The sequence below is a fragment of the Aricia agestis genome, chromosome 12 (genome assembly GCF_905147365.1).
Source record: "Aricia agestis chromosome 12, ilAriAges1.1, whole genome shotgun sequence".
In the NCBI taxonomy this organism is placed as follows: Eukaryota; Metazoa; Arthropoda; class Insecta; order Lepidoptera; family Lycaenidae; genus Aricia; species Aricia agestis.
Window position 1 is genome coordinate 2,998,595 of NC_056417.1, and position 18,250 is coordinate 3,016,844.

The following is an 18,250-nucleotide window of genomic DNA, read 5'->3' on the forward strand; positions in this document are numbered from 1 at the left end:
TCAACCCTATTGCACCTGTTAGTGGATGGCCTTGCGCAGCTGTCGGCAGTCCATTACACGGCAGGCTTTATATTGTCTCTTATCTACAGTTACTGTGTATTATACTGGATACTGCAGCTACTATTGTTTGACTATACTCCGGTTTTTATTGCAATTCAGATATAAAGCTCAGTATGGCAGCTATAATGCTACTAATATTGAAAAAAAGGAAGCCCGCAAACGGTTAGTTCCAGACTTATTGAGCTACTCATGTCTCTGGACTATGAGCTATACATTTCTCTGGACTAGAACTAAGGACGTTCCGAGAATGCCGTAAATGCTTGGGCCACCATACGGACTTTCAAAATCTTGTCCCAGGCACTACATATTTGAAGAGTGGTTATTTAGTTCGGACAATCCATAGTCCATACTAATATTATAGATGCGAAAGTGTGTCTGACTATCTGTCTGTTACCTCTTCACGCCCAAACCACTGAACCGATTTTGCTGGGTATAGGTATACTTTGAATCCCGGGAAAAACGTGGGAGAGCCATGCTTCGGCACGAATGGGCCGGCTCGACCGGATAAATACCACGTTCTCACAGAAAACCGGCGTGAAACAGCGCTTGCGCTGTGTTTCGCCGAGTGAGTGAGTTTACCGGAGGCCCAATCCTTAGGGGATTGGGCCTCCGGTAATTACCCCTACCCTATTCCCTTCCCTACCCTCAACTGTTCCCTTCCCTACCCTCCCCTATTACCCTATTCCCTCTTAAAAGGCCGGCAACGCACTTGCAGCTCTTCTGATGCTGCGAGTGTCCATGGGCGACGGAAGTTGCATTCCATCAGGTAACCCGTTTGCTCGTTTATTTAAAAAAAAAAAGACAAAGAATTTTTTTTCATTCCGAAAAAATGCACGGTTCGGAGTTGTGGGCGTCATGTAGTACTGTATTAACCATTCAAGCGGATGCTAAAGCCTGCTTCATTGCGAGTGTCTATGGACGGTATCGCTTACCATCAGGTGATTCCGCTCATTAATTTCGACCTCTGTGGCTGTCGGTGAGCGCGTTGGTAGCTCAAGCCGGGTCCCGCCGACGGAGCAAAAAGTTTTCAATGTTCCCGGGTCTGGATGTGTATTAAATGTGTGTATGATATAATAAAAATCTTAAATATATGTATAGTATAAAAGTATTAAATATATTTATGTTGTCTTGTACCTGTAACACAAGTGCTTTAGGTACTTAGCACGGGGCCAGACTGACGTGGTGTGAAGCATCCATAGATATTATTATATTATTTCATTAAAAAACCATGGTCACCAATTAAGGCAGGTTCCACGGCAACCGTCCGTGACCGTACCCAATAGAGTTTTCACCCACACGGTTGGGTGGTTCATATGAAAGTCCATTTTGGGCGGATTGATGAAAGTGAGCGTCACGCTCTCGTTGTTGGGTGCATCTGCTAATGACATTAGCGCCACTATATGACCATCATAAAAAAAAAAAAAACTAGTAAAAAGAAAAAATAATAACAAAAAATAAATTTGTTTTTTTTTTTTTGTTTTTGTACGAGAAAAATGTTAAGGTTGTTGAAATAAAAATTTTAATGATTAGTACTGTAGAATATAAAGTTTTATTATAAATAGAATATCCGAAATAATCGCAAAATTAATTAAAAGATGGTAAATGAATTTGTAGAATAACGACCGTTCCCAATATTTGATCTATCTCTGGTTTTGCCCTACTAGAGATAGGAATAGCTCACATTAGACATTAGAGCCATATATTTTATGTCAATTGTGAGCTATTCCTATCTCTAGTAGGGCAAAACCAGAGATAGATCAAATATTGGGAACGGCCGTAAGACGAGCATTGTAGCGCGTTGATGTCTTTCCCATGAGTACTGAATATTATTTTCTTGTACATTATTATTACACAGTTTAAACGCTTTTTTCTTTGATTTTATTAATAATTATATTGATAGGCATACTATTTATAGTTTGGTTACTTCGCTCAGAAAGTACCTACCTTATAAATATTATCCAGAACAGAAGCCTTATTATTTTACTGTTTATACATGCTATTTGTTAGTTTATAACTTTAAATCATCATTTAATCCTTTTCTTTCAGCAATAATTTACACTTTAGTTTTAAAACGCCTATCTAAATCCACTAGCTACATACTTTATTTATTTATTTAAATATGGAGTCCGCATTCCATTGACGCCAGCAACTTCCAAATCAGTGACAACAAAATCCAGGCAAATCGATTAAGCGTATCCAACTCGATTCTCATTAAATAAATAAAAATAAATAAAATGTCTTTATTTCAGGTATCAAAGACCCATAACATGTAAAAATTTCATTAATTTAGCATCACATAAAAATTCAAAAATCCACAATTAAAATTACCAATAATCTAGTTCATGCATTATAATTATGATAAAATAAACTTAAACGAAATTAAATTGATTAAAGGTCATAAATAAAATTCAACTGAATAAATTAAACGAAATTAATAAATAGATTAAATTAAATTAATAAATAATAATTCATTGTTTATAAAATTAAAATCAGTTGTTAGGTGTATAAAATTAAAATATTTAAGATCGTAATATTTCCCACCTAATTATAAAGTTACATAATGACAGGAATTTTCTTTAGTATTTACGACTTTTCTCTTTTCTTGGTACAGTTACAGATAAAGCAAACGTTACCGAACTTTCGTTTTTATAGTGTCATAATGAGTATTAAAATGATAATTAAATGAGTGAATGTAAATTAGATTGCCTTAGAATATTATGATAAACTCATCTTCTAAATACAGAGATGTTACAATCTAGTGTAGGTACTGTTTTAACCATTTTGATCGGACTATAGACAATTAAGTCTATCGAAGTAATATGACATGGTATATAAAGGTGATTCTTAATAGCCATTAAAGATATTATGATAGATGCTTTTCTAGTAAAAAAACTAGGCCTTTGCATGGATGATTTATGGACATTCTACTCCTCAAATACTGTAGTGCCTGGGACAAGATTCAAATGTCCGTATTTACATACGGACATTTAAATCTTGTCCGTATGTACCTTGCCCAAGCACATATACGGTATTCTCGCATCATAGTCAGTCTAGTCCAGAGGAAAGAACTAGTCAATACGTCTGGGACCAACCATGTGCGGGATTTTTTCACGATGTTTTCATTCACCGTACGTCTACCCATTAGACCACGAACGCTCTCTTTTTTTCTAGTAAAATGCACGGTTAACACGTAATTTAATCAAAGTCACGGGGAACAACTAGCTGATGTATAATGCAATGTCATCAGCGACACGTCAGGCTCTACGGATTATACAATTACCGACAGATAATCAAATCAGTCGCGGTCTACTGAAGGACAAACCTTCCAAATTATTTGCATTTACTGTTCTCAGTCGCTATATAATTATATTGGTGACATACCGAAAGAGCCCTGCCTAGTGGACATACCTAGGCACTAAAGGAATGTCAAATTTATATAATTTTCTAAGCCTCGGAATCCACTTCCATATTATAAATGTGAAAATGTGCACTGGAACCATACATATTTCCGGGATAAAAACTATGCTGTGTCCTTTCCCAAATTTCAAAGTATTTCCAAACTTTACCAAAATCTTTTCAGCGATTTAAGAGTGAAGGCGTGAAACAGCGCTAGCGCTGTGTTTCGCCGAGTGAGTGAGTTTACCGGAGGCCCAATCCTCTACCCTATTCCCTTCCCTACCCTCCCCAATTCCCTTCCCATCCCTACCCTCCCCAATTCCCTTCCCATCCCTACCCTCCCCTATTGCCCTATTCCCTCTTAAAAGGCCGGCAACGCACCTGCAGCTCTTCTGATGCTGCGAGTGTCCATGGGTGACGGAAGCTGCTTTCCATCAGGTGACCCGTTTGCTCGTTTGCCCCCTTATTTCATAAAAAAAAAGAGGTAACTGACAGACAGGCGTTCGCTTTTCAGTCACATATTTTTTTTATTTCTTAGCACGGTCCTGCACTCGCCCGTTCAGCCCCAAATTCCTCGTAGTTCGCGCGTATTATATTAGACAATTTTAGGGAGATCGCACACGACAGACTTTTTGTGCGATCAAGTCTGCGGCGCCCATACAGTCGGCATGGCGGCGCGGCCATGCCCACTTCTCCCTTATAGTGCGGACGCTCGCGTGCGGTCTAGCGTGATTCCTCCCCGCGTGGCACCTGTCATCCAGCCTGACTGAACAATGTGGCTGACGTCAGCTGGACTCACAGTAGGCTAGATTTACATTGATACAGTAAATGATTCTAGAATAATATATTAGATACAATGCACTAGTATAGACTGAGTATTGACAAATAATAGCTTTGGATGCCGTTAGCCGTACATGTTAAAACTAACTTTTCTACTGATTTTCGAAAAACATACAGCTAAAAACGACGCATAGAATAAAAAGTAAGTAGTAGAATAAAAATAAGAATAAAAAAAATCCATAGTCTATGGTAATACTAAAATAAAAAAGAAGACCAATTTTAAGCTTTTTTAAAGTTAGACGAATGTTAGTAAAAAGTGCCAAAAACACTTTCGATTCACGGATTTGAAACAGTGTTCAAGATCCTATAGACATTCGCTACTTTTTGCGTACTGTTCAGTGTTCCCACGATATCGATATTTGTTTAATTGATACATCGATTGAGTACAGCACTATATGCAAATAGAGCACGAGTTACAACATTAGTCTCGCACGCACGAGCGGCGGTATTGCAGATTAGCACGAATGACTGGCGATACCTTAATAGCTGTAGCGGTATAATATTGTCACAATATGGAGTAAGTTGTAGAAGCTATTTATGATGTGTACTGTGTACAGTTCGTACACTTTAAACTAAAAATATATGATCTTGACGTACACAAAAAGTTACTAAATTATATACTAGCTGTCCCGGTAAACGTTGTTTTGCCATATAAAATATTTCATCCATATTATTTTATTGAAGTGACTAAATAAGTATGGCACTATGGCAACGTCCATCGCTATCCCGTCGCACAAACAATTGTCGCCGTCAGTCTCGAGTTCTAATAATTTACTATTATTTATTAAATAAATGCACTTATCAATATAAAAAGTAGCCAGTAGCCGTTTCTCAGACCTACTGAATGTGAATATAAAGAACAATGGCCAAATCGTACCAGGTGGGCGGTGGCGTCCCGATATGCCATTAGTAGCAAAAATTCCCTAATATTTTAAGGCATCGAAAATCATTAGAAATGTGTCTATAAATAGCCACAAAAAAGATCAATATATTTTAGTTTTGTTATGTTCTGACAGCCGGCGATCATTCGCATTCGTTCTATTATTTGGGTAATACTCTAGGAAAAATTGAAATAATTAGAAACGAGATCGCCGAATATACACTTGTAGGCCACACTGCAGTCGGGAAAAAGGTAGTTCTTAAGTCTAACCTCAAAATAATTGTAAACGTTATTAATTATTATAAAAAAATCGTGGCTATTTAGACATAATTCTCAAACGGAATTATGTTTAGAGCATAAGAACAACCAAATCTAACTATATTTTATTTTGGGACATCAAAAATAAAAGTCGAGTCCAGCTCCTATACAAATTTGGCCATGATTCTTTGGTAAAAATCAGTAAAGCCGTTTCGGAGGAATAGGGTTTCTAACATTGTGACACGAGAATTTTATATATAAGATGACGTTAGCCAGTCAAAAACACTCTTGGATGTGTAAACTCATGACAAACATTGCAGAAAGCAGATATCAATCAATAAATTAAAGATGTGGGCTTTACGATGAAAGTGGACGATGCTTAAAAAATAAAGAAAGATAAACTTTTAAAAGTAATGCAAAAAAAAAACGTGTAAACATAGTTCCCAGATAAGTAAGCTACAAATTAAGTTAAACTTACAGTAGTTAAACAAACATATAACGGTAGATGATGATTACCATGTAATATGAAATAGGAAGCCGGTGGTATAATTTGCCCGCACTTATCAGTTATTAGGAACCGATGACTGACAAAAGTCCGGAAATCGGCGGTTCCCGCGATTCCGGCCGACGTAGAAAGTGGATACGTCACTCGTCTACATGTGTCGACAGTGTCAATAAATACAGGGCTTAGCCAACACGTTTTCTTTATCGCTTCTTCATAGAATCGTCGATCAAAAAAGTATGGAATTGACATGAGCGTTCGATAATATGAAGTCGACATTCGACTCATGACATGTCCATTCCATACATTTTGATCGGCGATTCTATAAAAAAGTGATAAACAAAACGAATTGGCTAGAGGCTCTACGTTATCGTAAAATTATGGAAAGAGAATGGTTGACTCAGGTTAGGTCAAGAATCGATGTTCTACTATTGATTTTTTCCGAAATATACGCCAGTGTATTGACGTATATGACTTTGTTGGGATGTCAATACGTCATACTTGTCTCACCAGTGGTATACCAGTACAATATGGTGTCGGACACATGACGTCTTGAGTGCTGACTAGTTATACACTATACGTATACAGAGTGTAACAAAACTAAGTGTTAATACTTTAGGGTGTGTATGGGTGCTTTGGGTAGAGTTTACTGTGAAAAAAGCAGCGCCGAAAGAGCTTCACATCCTGTATTTTACAGTACACTGGGTTTTATTTCGGTATCTCGCAGGTTCCGTTTTAGGGTACAGTAGTCAACCAAGTTGGTTGATTACAGGACCCTAAAACGGAACCCTAACCAGCAAATTTTTTGTATACTGGTAGGTTAATTTAAGTTATATAATTTAAGAGTAACCTTGTCCCACAAATAAAACAATCCACATTTTAGAACCATCAAGTCAAAGTATGAAATCCTTTCTATCTCTGTTAGCTACCACTTTCGAGATTTTTCGAAAATAAAAATGTTGTTCGTCTTATCAAAATATAGCTACTCACAAAAAATTAGCTTGGCCTTTGTCAGAATATAGATTGTGTAATCTTAGCCTGAAAGTTATTTATCATTTTTGGCACGTAACCTTATGGTTGCTATTATATTAGCCTGTCATTAAAATACTAAAGCCTATTCATAATAACACCAATTATAAATTCTATTCATACACACTGGTACCATAAATAAAATAAATGAAGAGAAAGTGGTGGGGGTGTGAATAGCAAAGAAATGTGGAACACTATCCAGTGGGTTTCCATGCGTTTGTCATTATGTTTTGTTCTTGTTAAAATATGCATTTAATAGTTTAAATGCATATTATAACAAGAACAAAATGCAAATGTGGATGCTCGCGACTCCGTCTCCGCGAAATTCGTTTATCGTGGGAGAAACGTACATTTTTACGGGTTAAAAAGTCCTAGTATCCTAGGATAAGGAGTACAGGTAAAGACATAGCTATGTCTTTCCCTGTCCTTACCAAACAGCAAAATCGATTGAGCGGTTTGGGCGTGAAGAGGTAACAGACAGACATACACACTTTCATATTTATAATATTAATGAGTATGGACATTGTATATAATATGTAGAGTTCATTCCGTATTCATGTCAACAGAGTATTCGTGTGCCGAGATCGTGATGAGCGGCCAATATATTCACACGGAAACCGGAAGTACGCTCCGCTTGTCCGCCGTTGTACATGGTACACAAAATAAACAATATACAGTAGTATATATTTTATACTAGATCGTTTGAATTGGGCGCATATACGCGTTGGATAACTACAGAGAGCAGGGAATCAGACAACTTGAATTTACTAAGTTTGAAAGCGAAGTTAGAAATCAAACGTTAGAAATCACGGTATCGCAAGCGTCATATCTCTTATGCTGCGGCCGCACATGCGTCTATCGCCACGAAGCTTCGTGCTTGTGACGATACCATTGGACGATATACGCAGATCGTCCAATCACCAATGGTATCGTCTCATAGCACGAAGCTTCGTGACGATACACGGATGTGCGGCCGCAGCATTCGGGTCACAATTGACAGATTTGCAAAACGTCTCACGCAAATGAAGTCTGTCAAATCCATACAAATTTAGAAATGCATCTACGCGTCGCGTTGCGGTCTGAACTCTTTATTGAGGTAGGGAGGGGTTAAATTTTGACTAATTGCAGTTTCGCGCGTATACCTAATTATTTCTGTATTGAATTGTGAGTAAGTCTACTGTATATCATTATGTTGTGGTACATTCGACTATCTAAATTACGTCACTATATAACATAGCTATACCCTATACAACCAGGCTAAAATAACCCTTACGTATTCGGCATAGAGCTCCTGTTAGAGGTAACATATCTCCGAACACACCGTAAAACCATGGAAAGCGATGCTTTTATAGCCTCTCGCTTTAGAATGGTGAGGTAATGGGAAAACTGATGGTAAAGGATTACCATCTTAAAAACTGGCAAAACCAGATTTATTGTATGATGTCAGTTGCTGACCCGGCAAGCGTTATTTTGTTATAAAGAATGTAGGAATATTAGAGATCCTCAAAAGATATTCGGATAGAACGAGGAGTTGTCCTATGTCATTTGGTCGGATTATGTCAATTCAATATTAGTCGTGATCTGTCTGGGTTGGACATAACGCTACCAAATTACGTAGGTCCGCCATCTGCCTATGAATCAACTTCTCTGACAGTACATTCAGACGATAGGCGTGATTCAAAAGTGTACGCTTTCTGATTTTTTTCTGCAATGAACAACTATATTCCAGAGGATTTCAGAGAAGTTTGGAGTACGTCACGAGAATCTATACTGATAATATAAGTGCGAAAGTGTTTGTCTCTCTTAATTACTTATTCACCTCTTTACGCCCAAATGGCTGAAACGATTTTACTGAAGTTGGATATACTTGGAGTCCCGGGAAAGGGCATAGGATGCTTTTTATCCCGGTAAACAGTACGGTTCAAGTTGTTTGGCTCAACTAAGTTGCGGGCATCATCTGGTTTTATATTTTAAGCTAGCTGTCCCGGTGAACTTCGTGTCACTTAAAAACCTTCCCTGGACTTCTACGAATATTTTAAGACTAAAATTAGCCCAATCCTTTCAGCCGTTCTCGAGTTTTGCGCTTAGCAACACATTCAGAGACTCATTTTTATATTATAGATTAGAAGATTTATGTAAGAAGCTGGCCGCATCTTCGCCGATTGATCTAAGATCTTGAAAAAAATATAAGTAGATAACTTATATTTTTTTACCAATTCAGTGCCTACAGAGGCCTGATATAACCCTAAAATCACACGTCCAATACAATACAACAATATATTGTGTGACGTAACAGTTAGCACATTTAATTACAACAATGGGAGGAAGTATCTGACACCACGAAAGTACATGATGAAAGTTGTCACATGTAACCATTTCTTTGTTGATTGATTGACTTCAATAGGTACTATCTGAGAAATTGATTCGCTGCTGCACTTACGTAATTTGGTCGGGTTATGTCAAGCCTATCAATTTTAATGTGTCCACTAATTACATAGTTAATATAACGCGACTAAATAACGTATTTCCACCATATTAATTTCTTTGATATCGCCTTACAGTGTTCAAAGTTTCAATCTTTTTTATGATGCATCATGCAACAATCATGGTATGAATACATGCTTTTGTTAATGGTTTTTTAATTTTTATTGTTTTTCTTCACTGAAATTGTTCTCTGGCGACCCCCCTCCACGGGTCGCGACCCGCATGTTGAAAATCACTGCTTTACTAATATTAGAAACATCAAAAATATCAACAGTCAAGAATAATAACAGTAAAATATAATGTCTGGATGTGAGGAGAGGATATCCTATGTCGGACGTCTCAACACATCGTTAAATTATATAGAAAACGTTTTAGTTTAATTAACTTTAATCCAGTTATTAACTGATATTATAATTGTATTAGTTTACCTAATAATTTTAATTATTAGGTAAACTAATACAATTATATCAGTTAATATTAAAATTAAGTTATTATAGGTAGATGTGAAAATATGCCTGCCAGTTTGTCACTCCTATCCTCCTAAGTGAAATCGATTTTGATGTTTGGTATGAAGATACTTTAAGCCCCGGGAAACGAAATAGGATAGTTTTTATAATGGAAAATGTACAGTTAATTTTTTTTTTTTATGAAATAAGGGGGCAAACGAGCAAACGGGTCACCTGATGGAAAGCAACTTCCGTCGCCCATGGACACTCGCAGCATCAGAAGAGCTGCAGGTGCGTTGCCGGCCTTTTAAGAGGGAATAGGGTAATAAAGGAGGGTAGGGATGGGAGGGGAAGGTAATAGGGGAGGGTAGGGAAGGGGATTGGGCCTCCGGTAAACTCACTCACTCGGCGAAACACAGCGCAAGCGCTGTTTCACGCCGCTTTTCTGTGAGAACTTGGTATTTCTCCTGTCGAGCCGGCCCATTCGTGCCGAAGCATGGCTCTCCCACGTATAAATTTAGAACGAATGTCGAAGTTTCAAGCAACGAATCGAGTCACAAAACTTTATATAAATAAAAAAACTAGATGACGCGCGCATCTCCGTTGCGCCAAAATTAGTTAATCGCGCGGGAACAGTATTTTTTTCCGGGATGAGTAGTATCCTATGTCCTTTTCCAGGACTCAAACTCTCTCCATGCCAAATTTCAGCAAAATCGGTTCAGCGGTTTGGTCGTAAAGTGGTCACAGACAGACAGACACACTTTCGCATTTATAATATTAGTATGGATGTCATTTGTATGGAATTCTTTGCCCCGTTGTTTTGATATACTTTAGTAGTAATATGAACTTAATAATAATTGAGATATGTAGAGCAGTATACTTAACTTAAGGCGCGTACACACTGCGCGAGTAACGGTGCGAGCAAATTGAGTGCGACATTTTGCCAGTCACTGACAGACCATCGCTAAGTGAGCATAATAGGATTTATAACTGTAGCGGTACTTACAATATCATATTGCCGATTTAACCGACATTGTTCATGTTCATAGTATTATCTATGGTTTGAAACACGAAACGAGCCACAAAACATCATCATATTAAATGTCATGATTTGAATGATATCTAAATCATGTCTTGATTGAATCTAGAGTTAATGCAGCCCTAGTTTTTACTCTCAGTTTACGTACAACGTAAAACTCCATTTTAATCGACCCTCTTTTTACTGGGATTAAAACGAAGATTAGGATTTTAAGCCAACCATTTCCCTGGATATAACCATATCATAAAAATACATATTCAAATTGACGCCAAATCTTTGAAGAATTTACGAAATTAAACATGTTGTTCAGTATAAAATATTCACAGCCGAACATATAATCTCCTCCTTTTTGGAAATTACTTAAAAATCACCTCTTGTCATAGACGTATCGTATGAACATGCCCTTATAACTAGTTCCGTATGAAGATGAACACAGCCTAATCCCATTGACTGCTCATCCAATTGGGAAGTACCCACATTCATCACAATACCGTGAGAACCCCGACACAATGACTTCCTTCTGCGTCTTCGTAATTGACGTCTTACCTATGATAAATTTGTGTAAAGCAAAAAAAAAACCAAAACAAATGTTTTGATTCCAAATAAATTAAATTAATATTTAATTTTAGTTTGAAGAATACTGTCTATGACAGTTCTATAATACGCAGAAGTTAACGAACCGCATCGTTCTGAGGAATATTTGTGATGGTTGGTGACAAGTTACTGCCGCACTCAGAGTGGAACATTTATTACTTAATTGTAATTAATTCAAAATTTTGATATAAGCCCCATACATTATCTGTCAAACTCTTCATTTAATTGAAGGTTAATCGTAATTAAATGTCTCTGAATACGGCGGTTAATTTCTGCGAGTAAACTTCTCTATAAAATGATGCTCTCTTCCTTTTCTGTACGTATTCTAAAAAGATAATTAATGTTTGATTTCTTTTTTTCTACAGAATCAATGGAATGGCACTTAACTTCATTTGAATATACTGCAATTATTAATTTAAAATTCACGCAAAATGTTGACCAATACATAAAAGAAAACATAAATAAAACCTTTCATTACTAGAGATGTTTTATTATGAATATTAAAATATATAGGTTTATCACTTTATGAAAATGGTCAAGAAGAATTAACATTTCTTGTTTGCATTTTCATTAAGATTCATTATACTGTTGATTTTATTCTAGTTTTGTCGTCAGAGATGCTACCGGTTTTGATTCTAATCAAATTCCAATTCTTACAAGATACAGCTCTAGCCTCTAATGGATATCATGTCATTTCTCAAATATTTTGCATTTGTTTTTTAAATGTCATTCTATTAATTTTCTATCATTTTGGTTGTATTAATTAAATATACCGGCATAACTTATTACTTTGAGTGAGTCTTTTGAATACAATATTTTGTACAATTAATGTTTTTTTGGAACTAATCTCTTTAACGCCGATTATAGAAATATAGAGTCCTACTCTTTATTATCTCAATTGGGGGTAGAAAAGAAGAAAGCTATAAGAATAATTTTCGATTTTAGTCTTCGAACGTCGTATATAGTACCTAAAAGCTAGTCTTCTTATATAACATCAAGGAATTTAGTAACAACACTTTAGTTAGGTATAATGTAGTAGAAAAACAAGTGATCCTTGACCAGGCTTCGCTCGTGATCGAGTGATCATTGATCTATGTAACATTATGTATACAACAATTTTCAATCATGACATAAACTTCGCAAATACCACATTCTTATACAGCAGCAAGTCTGATAATAATCCATACTAATAATATAAGTGCCAGCACAGCGATATGCAAGTGTAAAGCGTTATGGGAAATGTCAATAGGCTCGGGTAACATAGACTACCTTTACAATTTGCGTAGTCTGTCAAGAAAGTGAAGAAATTAAAAAGTGGCAACATCGTAGTGTCATCCCTTTCAAATCAATCTAAGGAAAAAGGGATGACACTACGTTGTTGCCACTTTTTAATTTCTTCACTTTCTTGACGGACTATAACAGATGTGTAACAGGTGGGTCTAGGACATTGAGTCTACTTTACGCTCAATCAGCTAAGCCGATTTTGATGTTTGTATGGAGTAACTTGGAATTCCCGAAAAGGATACATCCATATTTCATACTAATATTACGCGAAAGTGTCTTTCTGTTACCTCTTCACGGCCAAACCACTGAACCGATTTTGCTGAAATTTAGTATGGAGTCTCGGGAAAGAACTTGTGTCCAAAGAAAAATGTACGGTTTCCGCGCGATAAACAAATATTGGCGCTACGGAGTTGCGAGGGGCAACTTCTATGATTATTTATTTCTGCTTAGTTATTTGTAGGCACTAGACATAGCACCTCTTCAAAGTATGTATAGAGACTTTCGGTTTCTTTTATCAACAAAATACTTATAAGTCTAATGATAAGCGTGAAAGGTATTGAAAGTTATGACTTGCGACTTGCAAGCTTAAAAGACTTGTAAGAGTAGTCATTTTACGTTATTATTACAGAAAAACTAGACACCATTTTGAAGATAAAAACTAGTTTTTAATTCATAGCTTTGCCAAATACTAGACATAATTTACGTAATACTAGAATTAAGGCCTATGTGTATGTGAAATTCGAAACTTTAACAGCGAAGTAGATTATTTTGTTTTCATGTAAGTAAGTAATTTATTATTCATTATTATTTTCATACTGACCCCTATTTTTGTTAACTTTCTTTTTCATACAAAAACATTCTCTGTCGTTTTTTGTGTTAAGTCTCGATGACTAATAATTATTTTGAGTGCGCTTTAGGACATTTTACAGTCTCTTAAAACAGTTCTTCTTTTTCCTCGTTTAACTCTTACACTCAGAGACGAATAATTATTACTTAATAATTGTAATTAAATTAAGACTTTGACGTAAGCCTCATACATTATCTGTCAAAGTCTTCGTTGAATTGATGTTTAATCATCATAAAATGTCTCTGAGTGCAGCAGATACATTTTTAACTCCCATTCTTCAGTCGTCATGTGAGTTGTGACGTTATGCTTTGGACAGGGTTGAAAACATAGATATAACATTTTTTTATAAAAAAGGGGACAAACGAGCAAACGGGTCACTGGAAAGCAACTACCATCGCCTATGGACACTCGCAACATTAGAAGAGCTGCAGGTGCGTTCCCGGCCTTTTAAGAGGAGAGAGATTGATTAAACTTTTCACTAAGAAGGTTTTTGTGCATCTTAGCTGCTTTCATCTACTATCTTTCTCTATCATTTGCATTTTTGACCTATTTATTTATGACCAAATACCTGGAAGAAGCAATCCTTATCGGTGAGGTTCTCGAACCGCGCGAGGATCTCTTTCACAGACACTTTGGGTTCCGTGGTCTCCTCGTGTATCGTCTCCATGTGTGACGACGACGACGAGTGAGTCTGGGTGCACTTCTTCCGGTCCTTCCTGATCGGTTCTGGGTCTCGCGTATCGGCGCCGGAGTCGGAGTCCTCCTGCGCCGAGGCATCCGCGCTGGACGCCGCTCCTTCTGATGAATTGATCAAGGAGTCCAGGCTAGGAGCTCGTCTGGGCGGGGTCTGGGAGTACTCATCATCGGTCTCTACTCCGTAGACTCGCTGTAGATGGCGCCAGTTGTCCCTCATGGCTGCTGTGAGGCGCGGGCGCTGCATGGTGCGCGCGCGCACGCGGTACACTCACTACTGAGCGCGGGGACGGCGCGGCATAATTTCATTAGCGATAGTATACATTTGTCGTTCCGCTCATGTGTTCGATTTGATCCTGTCGCTGAAACCTTTTGTTGTGACTAATTGTGGGCCTCATTGTTTAATTTGTTGGTTTATAATGTTAAATTTTATTGCTCGTTCTAACAGATACATGAGTAGTAACTAGTAACAACTAACGAGTAATGGTTGAATGAATGAATTAATGATTTATTGCATAAATGTGGTACAAAAAGGTCTTATAATCTTACTTAAACTTTTATAAGTTTTATGTCATGTTAATTTATTTAATATAATTTTCTACATTCCTTTTGTAAGTGCAATTATTTTTGGTATTAATTCGTTTTATGTCTCTGAAGTAGCTCTATGCATAACTAATGGAAGATTTAAAAACACATAATCGTATTAATTTACATACTTAAATTTATATTATTTAATAGATTAGAAACACAGAGATAACAAAAGCTAAGCGTTTTTCAGTGCGTCGGGGGCATTATGATCAAGTTTTTGTGTTTCTTTTAAACATTTTTTGTGTTTCTGACCCCTTTTTTTATTAAGAAGAAGACTTGACCTCTATCGTCACTTCCCTTGTAACGTTACAACTTACAAGTCAACGGTTGAACAATGAACATAGTATACAGTCAGGCGATAGCTAGGTATCTCCAGGTATCTAATCTAGTGCTCGCACGCCAGCTGCTGGATCTAGATTCTTCGCGGTCAGTATAACGGCCCGCCCAGATGTTCCCAACATTTCCCTGCAAGTACTCTAATAGCTATGTAGAGATAGTTGATAAATAATTCATTTCATAGTTTCAATGAGTAGTTACTAGTTAGCTCTGTAGTCTACATAAATAGTAGGTACAGATAGACTGGTTATTGTCTACAGGGTAACTAGATCACGCCCGCAACTCCGTTGCGCCAAAATATCGTTTATCGCGCGGGAACCATACCTTTTTTACGGACAAAGTAAAAAAGGTACGGTCCCGTCCCCTTTGTCCTTTCTCGGGATTAAAGTATCTCCAAACCAAATTGATTGGTGTGAAGAGGTAACAGACAGACAGACACACTTTCGCATTTATAATATTTGTATGGAAGTATGGATGTTACTTGGAGATTTGGATGGAGTTAATTGAATTAAGGTCGCTTTAGAAATTAGCTCGCAATTTACATATCACCAGAGTTTATTTTTAATGTTACGAAAAGAGACAGTATTTATAGCTTTTTAATCATCTTTTGAAAGTGGGTTAAAACTTTTATATGACTCTACACTATTTCCGAGGCGTTGCTTACAATTTCCTTGAACAGAAATTCGCGATTACAGCGCGGGAACCGTGCAATTTTCCAGACAAAAACTATCATCGTTAACGTTATTACCAGATTTCATCAAATCGGTTCAGCGATTAAAGTGTGAATACAGAAAGACACATTTTCGAATTTGTAATGTGAGTGTCGATTGACTTTAAATGAAAATTCATAAATTTTATGAAAAGGTTGACAACCAATGTATTTGACCGTTAACTAAATAGTTATAATAGAGTATTCTCTTAATTGGCTACGTTCTGTAATCAGATACGCGTATTAACTGATAATTATAAAATATAATAATGGAATTAACGATGTGTGTAGTTAGAACAATGATTTATTTTTATTTAAATCGATGTTTTCCGCGATTCGATTATCGAGAATCGTGCGTGTAATTGAGTTTAAAGGGCCTTCTTCACGTTGTCAATGATAAATAGCATTGATTGCATAGCTGTTTGCAGTATACAGAAATGACATTCGATGTCGATCGTATAGGCAATCATCGATAATATGCCGCTCTACACATTAATAATAACCTTTGTCAATCATACTCCAATGTGAAGTTGCCTCAATGTACCATAACATTAAACTCGATGTATTTGTATATTGCCTTTAGGCCTCATAATAAATATAATTATTGAGTATTGGTAAGAAATCAATATATTTTTTCCATGACTATTTTTGTTTATACAATAATAGTAAATAAGAATTGAGTAAAAGAATTTGAGCATCTTTGGCTTGGCTTAATTTTATGTAAAAAAAAAAAACAAATTGATACTTCCCTCTTTTAGAAGTTGGTGAAAAGACGAATATTGCCTCAAAATCCCACAGCCCGACCCACCGATGACACAAGAGCAAATTTCTATAGCTACATTTCGTAACAATCAATAAGTTATGAAAAAAATGCAGGAAGAACCTCTCATACTATGCTGAATCATCACGACTAGAACATAGTAAATTAAACCTTATAATGTGAGATTTAAAGTTCAAAATACCGTGTGAAAGTCATGACATTAAAGCCATATTGTATAACTTATGACATGAGGTAAATTAATTATTTCGAGCATGATTGCCTGACACACTTAAACATTATTATGCGCCATAATATACTACTCAAATGAGAAATCGCCGACAAAGGCGGAAAATATATTCGTCGGTGCTAAAATGTATTGCCAGTTATTAAAAAATCGATTAATATTGCCACACTTTCAATTGGATTGTTTGAATAAGTTTTAATGAAATGACTATTGAAGTATACTTATTCTAAATGGCGTGGCTGGCAACAAAATTTTATGCACATTTTGACATTTTATTATATTATGAAGTTTTGTGCCTCGATTTGCTGTTTGGTTTTTGTATATAGTTACACAAAACAACCTAAGATTTCATCTAGATTCTAGACTATACTTACTACAAAAAAGCAACAAAAAACTATAATCATAAATACCTCCTATTGGCTGCTAACCAGCAAATAAAAACTACCTGTTATACCAAATAAAAATGACCCTATGTTATGATAGTTATGTGGCTATACCACACCTTATAAAGCCACCAATTTGACTTGACCTCAATGCAAATGCTCAGGCTATTCAAATGACATCCTGTATTAATCATTAACCTAAAACCTGTATTTATTAGCAGCTGCAGGTGCGGTCTGAGCAGGGGGGATTCTTGACCTCTGACTCCCATCAAAATAGTACTCGTTAAATTAATTAATCTTTCATTAAAGTAATGTTTATAATTTTGACATAGTTATTTTACTATTGGGAGGATAGTTACCACAAAATTGCTTGCTATCCAAAACCTTAAACGCAAACTTATAAACCCATTAGTCCCCCTTAATAAGTATGAACAATAAACATTACGTCTTCAAACAAATATTTGAGACAGAGGCCTGCTTTTAGGATTCTTCGTTAATATATATACATAGTTTGAGTAATCAAAATAAAATTTAATACTAACATTAATGTTTTGAAAATTCCCTGTAAATCATGTTACATGATTACACAATGACACAGGCGGCGCCACAGGCGTCATTATGTAAATACATTACATAAAATCCTGCAAAACACAACGATAAAACACATCTAAGTACTTAAAAGAGGGTTGTGTGAACGTGCGTCGATTCATGCTGTCTAGGATTTCTATTAGGTCTATTGTTATCAAACTGCAAATTGTAGGACACTGTTGCGGCCAATTAATTATTAAGTATCTTAATTCATCAGTGATACATGACTAACGTATTTCGGACAAATCCAGTTCACATACAGCTCTATTAAGTAATTACTTTACATTTTC

General features: G+C 36.3%; 1 protein-coding gene across 1 annotated transcript in view; it reads right to left on the minus strand.

Moving 5' to 3' along the window:
• Nucleotides 1-18,250, minus strand: part of LOC121732772 (unconventional myosin-XV) — a 106,524-nt gene that overhangs the window by 29,059 nt on the left and 59,215 nt on the right. The window lies entirely within an intron of this gene.